The sequence below is a fragment of the Gorilla gorilla genome, chromosome 8 (assembly GCF_029281585.2).
Source record: "Gorilla gorilla gorilla isolate KB3781 chromosome 8, NHGRI_mGorGor1-v2.1_pri, whole genome shotgun sequence".
NCBI classification, from domain to species: Eukaryota; Metazoa; Chordata; class Mammalia; order Primates; family Hominidae; genus Gorilla; species Gorilla gorilla.
The window spans coordinates 31,206,624-31,214,678 of NC_073232.2; the positions used below are offsets into that span (position 1 = coordinate 31,206,624).

Below are 8,055 nucleotides of genomic sequence, written 5' to 3' on the forward strand. Positions count from 1 at the left end.
TAATTATTATGATGAAACTATGATTATTTCTCAAAGTAATAAAATAAAAGGAAACTATTTTGAGAGGGCTTTGCATTTGGGGAAATAAAAGGTGGGGGACGTTGAAAGTAGAAAGTTGAAGCAAAGTATGGTAGCAGCTTCACTTTTAATCTTTCTCATCATTCTTTTTTTTCAGGTTTAACAGTCATGCTATTGTAAAAGAGGTTTTCTCCTTTTCCGCATTGATGGGAAGTGTTGCAGGCTTATTCTATTCTCTACTAAATTCAAACGTTTTAGTAGAAAAAGTAAAATATAATATATATTCTTACAATATTGTCCACACGAAAGATTTACTACACAAAAATTATTTCTGAAGGCATTAATACCAGGAACAATTAATGTTTAAGTCGCAAACGGAGATGTTTACGCTGACAGGGAACAGACAAAAGGGCGGCCATGCTTCAACAAAATGTAAGAGTTTTCAGTTTGCAGCTTGAACTTGACACTGTTGAAATGCACGCATTTCGGTGGCCCCGTTACATTTCACGCGTCACGAAGCCAAGCAAGACCAGCCCGGGCCGCTTTCCCCGTGTACGCGCGGGCCTCCGGGGACGCGCAGAGCTGGAGCGGCGGGCGCGCGCGGCAAACGGGCCCGCGCGGCCTCTGCGCGTCCCCGCTCCAGCACCCTGGCGAGGCCTAGACCGCCGTGACGACCCCGGGGAAGGGCTAGCCGCGCTCACCTGCAGCCGGGAGAGGACAGCGGGGGAGAGGAGGCCGCTCTGCACCGGCAGAAAGCGAAGGGCTCGCCGGCTGGCCGCGCAGTGTAAGGGTCGGTGGTTTCTTTGCTTGGTCCCTGGAAATCCACCCCTTCTTATCCCGGAGGCCTGAACTCGATTTCTGCAAAACTTCCCGCACCAGCTCGTAAAATGAGAGCGCGTCCCTGGGTGGGCTCGAACCACCAACCTTTCGGTTAACAGCCGAACGCGCTAACCGATTGCGCCACAGAGACTCCCGTGTCACCTACCGCTTCTGCCTCAGCCTTTATGAAGAATAATAAAGGCAGTGTGTGGCTGTTTCTGCTTTCTGATTGGTACTATCAGAACCAAAATGTTTTACTTCACGTTTCCAACCCTCTTAATTCTATTTTCCACCTTTTAAGCATATCGAAAAATTATACAACAAAATCAAGCAGCATTGCAGATTGCAAAATGTATTAAAATACTGTTGCTCCCCCCCGCCAACTCCCATTTGGAACGTTGTATTTCAGGAAAATAACTATTTCTTATTAGTTTTCTTTTATGAGAAAATCAAAGCTTTCATCTTGTGAACTGAGAAACTTTCCCTTTGTTTCAAACAATTTGCCCAGTGCTTCGTTCGCTCATCTCTCGTGATTTACTTGTGTAGTATTCCCAAGGTCATCTGAATTTTATTTGGCTGCTTTCTTTTTATATTCAGGTATTACTAAACGCATAGATGAAATCCCTATTTGTTTTGGACTAAATACAGTACAATGATTTCACACTAACATTTTGTTACTGGAAAGAAACATCAGGGAAAAAAAGCTACAGGAACATTTCTTAGTTCCAGTGCGTTGTAGTTTATTGCTAAATCTGCCCTCGTCCCTGGAATTAGCCTACACACCCACATCGAAGCCATAGCACTTAAAACACACATCTCGAGGGATAATTAAAACCCAATTTGAGGAAAGAGAAGTTAAAGAAGAAAAACGAATGATTTATACTAACTCCTGAAAATTTTTAGCACAGAAACACTGCAGGTAAACATGCTCCATTCCTATAAATACTTCAATGAAAATCGTTCCCTTTGTGTGAATGTTTCCTGGTGCCTTTTAAGGTACACTTCTAAGTTCCAAACGCTCTTTTTCTCCCTTCTTCTCTCCTCAAATAATTGCCAGTTTCCACTTGAGAACGTGATGTTTAAATTGTTAACAGTCACTAAACCGCTCTGTACAGAATCCCTCCAAAAACAATCGCTATCATGATTTATAGACGTTGTAAGCGACGCGTCTTGGTCCAATCAGCATTTTGAGTTCCCGTTGCATGGTAAGACAACTTAAATTGGCTTTGGAACCAATTAGAAGCCGAGTTCCCTGAAAGCGTTGAGATGTTAAACAGCTGTGAATTCACGCCAAGCTGCACCACGCCACTTTCAACAAACTTTTGGAAGTGCACTTGAAATTTTTGAATTTGAAAAAACAATCTAGGAAATGCTTCTACAGAGTGTATGAGAAGTCTCATTTCATTAGACGATGCTGCTTTGTACTTGGTAATATTTTATGTACCTGTTAATGGGAGCTAAAACTATCAGGTACTGGCTTTTCTTCTCCAAATACCAAACTGAGTGTCCTTTCCTCTGTTGTTTTTGTGACTATCCAGTTAGAACAGACTGCAACGGGTGTGCCTCACTGCCCCATCATTCAATGTTTACTCTTCTGTTTAAAGTAATATTAGGAACGGTTCTACTCATGTAAATCTCTTCAGCTCCAATATCTTTTCCTCACTTCAGTCATCATACTAGCATTTGACTTCTAACAAGAGAGATAATGAGAAACAGTCGATGAGAAAAACTAACTCGGAAAGGAATATTAACTCATTCTAGGGTAAAAAATTGTCTATGTAAGTACAACTATTGGTTTTAAAACTGTCTTCAAGCCTGGTTCTGTAGTTTTTAACATTTTACATTAAATGGCTGTTTCCACGGTTACTTAGCTCTGCCTTGTTTTCCCTCTCCACTTGAAACTACTTCAAAAGAGCATATAAATGTTTAAAATATTGAATGGACTCTGAACATTTTATTCCAATGGTATATATCAAGCACATCTTTTATGCAGAATGATCACTAACAAAAATAAGGGAGAAGAATGCATTGTCATCTAAATCTTTGTGATTATCTCATCTTAGGCCATAATATTTATGTTCAGTTTTTAAAGCCAAACTAAGCCCACTGGATTAATTTTAGAAACATACATTATCTTTTCTTAATTTTAAGATAACCCAAGATAAATGAGTCCTATAGCTTCATTAGCACTTGGGTCTTTATAACTGCTAAAAGTAAAATGAACTGGGCATTTTGCCCCTTTTTTTTGTGTATTATACACAACTGAACTGCAAATTTACTTTTCCCAAGAATATGCCCTATCAATGGGGCTTATCTGTGCAGATTAATGGGCATATATATTTTATTTTCTTCTTGGAGAGGAAGAGAGAAAAGCAAGAAGATCTGTGCAAATAGGATTCACCTGTCGTAACAGGCAAGCCACAATGGACCACACTGATCTAACACCTTCCAGATACCATGAATCCAAGGCTTTCAGATAATATTCTTCCAGCTTCATCCCAACAGCATAGGCAACTCACAGGGTTGCCATTAGCATGATTGTGCATGACCTGAATTCTTCTTCATTTCTGTATTTCAGAAGTATGGTGACGGAGTCGTTAAAAACGAAAAATCCAGTTAAAAAAAATTTTTTTTAATAGCCGGGTATGGTGGCTCACACCTGTAATCCCAGCACTTTGGGAGGCTGAGGCGGGCAGGTCACCTGAGGTCTGGAGTTCAAGACCAGCTGGCCAACATGGTGAAACTCCGTCTTTACTAAAAATACAAAATTAGCCAGGCGTGGTGGCAGGCGCCTGTAATCCCAGCTACTCGAGAGGCTGAGGCAGAAGAATCGCTTGAACCCGGAAGGTAGAGGTTGCAGTGAGCCAAGATCACACCATTGCACTCCAGCCGGGGTGACAAGAGCAAAAACTCCTTCTCAAAACAAAGAAAAAAAAAAGTTTGGAATTGTTTTTTAAATCAAGTGAGTTACAGAAGTCATCCCAATAAGTGGAAGGTGGTGGCACCAGGAAGTAAGTTAACAGACAACACTACACAGATGTCTCTAAGAGCAAGAGGAGAATTATGAAACCAATTCTCAAAACAAATGCAAATCATATTTTACAACTGATTTATAAGTAAAAGTAAATCGAACCCTTCCAACCAGCCTCAAGCTTAAAACCACATTTCCTACTCACCAAAAGTATCCTTCTCATATAAAACTGGAGGACTAAGGTCAGTTATGTTTAACAAGCCAAAAGGAGCATCACAGAAACTAGCATTCTACTGGGCATGGTGGCTCACAACTAGTAATCCTAGCACTTTGAGAGGCTGAGGCGGGAGGATAGCTTGAGACCAGGACTTGAAGACCTGCTGGGGCAACATAGGAAGACCCCATCTTTACAAAAAATCCAAAAATTAGCTGGGTGTGGTGGTGTGTGCCTGTAGTCCCAGCTACCTGAGAAGCCGAGGCAGGAGGATCACTTGAGGCCGGGGAGGTTGAGGTTGCAGCTGCAGTCATTTGTGATTATGCCACTGCACTTCAGCCTGGGTGACAGAGCAATACCTTATCTCAAAAAAAAAAAAAAAAAAAGGCAATCAGCATTAAGGTATATTAGCATATTTCTTTTTTACTATTTTTTAAAATTGTGTCACTTAGTTGGAAAATCTTGTGAAATTATTCAGATAATTATCTCTAAAGAGACAAGGTTTAAGAGAAAAGCTAAAGGGGGGCAAAATAATGCATCAATAATCTGCCTGGTGGGTTCAAACAAAAATTATATATATATTTTTTTACTTTGTGAACCTCTCTTTTGTATATGAAAATACTTTCAAACCATTTTTATACCTTTAATAATGCAGAGCTAAAATTTTAATCACTGCAGATCTCTTTAGTAGAAGAGTGTTATTTACAAACAGTATCAATGATTTCACCTGGGTCCAGACCAATACAATCTTGGATCTAGCTAGAAATGGTTGGGGGGTGGAGGGGTGAGAAGGAGAACTTTAACTTTCTTCAGTATACTGGGGAAACTTCTGCTGAAAGACCTTATGGTTATCTCAGTAAATTGGCTAAGTTGTATCTCATTTTCCATCTCCTGACTACAACGCTATTAGCATGGGAGCCACAGTCTTCAATTTCCCATGATGTGTTCACAGAAACAACTTGAGGCAACAGTTCTTTGCTATTCAATCTCTACAGTAAAAATGCTGATAAATTGGCAGTCCCGCCTATCTTTCTGAACTCAGCTATTAAAAATCAACATTAAAAATTTTAGAATAGATACAAATATCCTCTTGCCATTTGCTTCGAAATAAGAAAGTAAGCAGGTGCCCAAGGAAGACTTGACTCCTCAGCTGTGACTGCCAGAGGTTGTGGGTAGGGAATAGGCCAGTCAAACAATCCACTGAGGAACCCAGAGACACAGGGGAGAAAAAAACAGTGTGGAATGAATTCAACAAGGTAGGCAGATGGAGGAGGAAGAGCACTAAATATTGCATGATTCAGGGAAGTGCTCATTTATTTCCTCCTCTATAAAATTAATAATATTTGCCCTACCTAATTAATAAGCCTATCAGAAAATAACATGTGATTTATGTTTTTTCACCTCTAAAATGTTAGACAAATATGCCATTTAAAATTTTTAAACTCAGGCCAGACGTGGTGACTCACACTTATAATCCAGGGTTTGGGGAGGCCAAGGTGGGAGGATTGCTGGAGGCCAGGGGTTCAGGACCAACCTCGACAACATAGCAAGACCCCGTCTCTACAAAATAATAATAATAATAATAATAATAATAATAATAAAATTAGCTGGGTTTGGTGGCACGTGCCTCTTGTCTTAGCTACTTGGGGAGCTGAGGCAAGACGCTGGCTTGAGCCCAGGAGTTTGAGGTTACAGTGAGGTATGACCATACCACTGCACTCCAGCCTGGGCAACAGAACAAGCCCCTGTCTCTAAAACAAACAAAGTTAAAGATGAACAGTTCTGTTTAAAATAAATGAAAGAAAAAAAATCCTACTTCAATCAGAGGGTATGATTTCGATTAAGGTAAAGAATCTAAGCCTCTTGCATTAAGGTAAAGATGAGTTATTCAGGAAAAGCCACCAGACAGCATCACACACTTCCTGGTGGTCTCCAGGTGTTCCCAGCAGTGGCATAGAGGGCATAATATAAGGATGAAACCAGCCTGGGCAACATGGCGAAACCCCTTCTCTACCAAAAATACAAAAAGTTAGCCAGGTGTGGTGGTGCATGCTTGTAGTCCCAGCTACTCCAGAGGCTGAGGTGGGAGGATCCCTTGAGCCCAGGGAGATGGAGGTTTCAGTGAGACAAGATTGTGCCACTGCACTCCAGCCTAGGTGACAGAGTCAGACCTCATCTCAGAAAGAAAAAAAAAGCAGGTACATTCCACATACCTGCTTCCCTGCCATAACCTAAACTCCAACAAATGTGTACCAAAAATAATACAGCATAATAGATAGCATATATAATGCACATTCACTGTTAGACCCTGTGCTAAATACGACACAGGCATCATTTTTCTCTCACCTACTCTGTAAGACAGGTACTATGTTATGTCTGTGGATAAGGAAATGATGGCTTACAATGGTTTAAATTTTAACTTTAAATCTGTTTAAACTTCAAATAAGTATCCCAAAGTACCACTTGCTCTGTCTTGCTTTTTTTGTTCATCCTGCTACTTGGAACACCCACCCATCTATCTCACCTACTAAAATCTTATTCCTCCTTTAACTTTATCCTCATCCTCTATGAAACCTTTCCTGCTCTAACCAACTAGATGTAATCTTTCCTTCTTGTAAACCCTCTCCCACTTTTTACTTCTCCAAATCTCACATTATATTATAACCATTTCTGTGCTTAATTCCCCCTTCTAATTTGTGTATTCCTTGAGGTTAGAAACATTATTCATCTTTAAACTTACCGTAGCACTTGACTTAGTCAATTATAAAATGTTAAATTGATAAGTGAAAATAAAGGAACTATGTTAAATATTTTTTATGAAAAACCATTGCAGTCAGCCGGGCATGGTGGCTCATGCCTATAATCCCAGCACTTTGGGAGGCTGAGGCGGGCTGATCACCTGAGGTCAGGAGTTCAAGACCAGCCTGGCCAACATGACGAAACCCCGTCTCTACTAAAAATACAAAAATTAGCCAGGTGTGGTGGTGCATGCCTGTAATCCCACCTACTCGGGAGGCTGAGGCAGGAGAATCACTTGAACCTGGGAGGCGGAGGTTGCAGTGAGCCGAGATCATGCCACTGCACTCCAGCCTCAGCAACAAACCAAGACTCCATCTCAAAAAAAAAAAAAAAAAAGAAAAGAAAAGAAAAGAAAGCCAGTGCACTTTACAGGTTCCTAATACGAAGCGGACCAAAAAATTGGCACAAGAGTTTATCAAGGGAGACTTTAAGGAATCCCAAGTTGGTCAAAGAAAAGACTAATAAAAATCCAAATCAGTTATTTGTTAAAAAAAAAAAAAACTTTTTAAAGAAAGTTTTTGAGTTTTTAAAGTTCAAAGTACTGCTATTCCTGAAGGTAATTTTATAATAGCATCATTAAGACTAAAGTGATTTTCTAGATTTATTCATTTAACAAACACTTTGTACAACACTTTATGTTAGACACTGTTGAAAGTCATTTTCAAATATTTACTCATTTAAATTTCATAACAACCTGTGAAGTAGGTTTCAGTATTATTATCCCTCTTTTACAGGTAAGGAAATTTAGAAGTTATGTAACTTACTCATGATCACACAGCTAGTGACAGAGCAAGGAATCAAACCCAGGCATCGTTCTCTAGACTTCTCTCTAAACCACTGGGCCATACTGTTTCTATTTTTTTTAATTACAGAATAACTCTCATGTACTATATAGTTAAATATTTTTAAACAATTTTGAAATGTTAAAAATCTTCCATTCGTTTCAAATGTGTTAATTTTGACATAATTTCAGGCTTAAAAGTTGAAAGAATAGTACAAAGAATTCAACCAAATTCCCTAAATATTGTCGTTACTCTTTTGTCTTTCTTTCTCAATATGTATGACTTTTTTTTTTCTGATCTGTTCTGATCTTTTTAATGAACTGTTGGATTTGGTTAGCTAATATTTTGTTGAGGATTTTTGCATCTATGTTCATCAGGGAGATTGGCCTGTAGTTTCCTTTATTTGTGTCTGTCCTTTTCTGGTTTTGGTATCGGGTAATGCTGTTCTCACA

General features: G+C 39.6%; 1 non-coding gene across 1 annotated transcript; it reads right to left on the reverse strand.

Annotated features, from left to right (window-relative positions):
• Positions 1-914: 914 nt before the first annotated feature.
• TRNAN-GUU (transfer RNA asparagine (anticodon GUU)) lies at positions 915-988 on the reverse strand. Its single transcript has one exon. It is a non-coding gene; the product is annotated as a tRNA-Asn (tRNA).
• Positions 989-8,055: the final 7,067 nt, after the last annotated feature.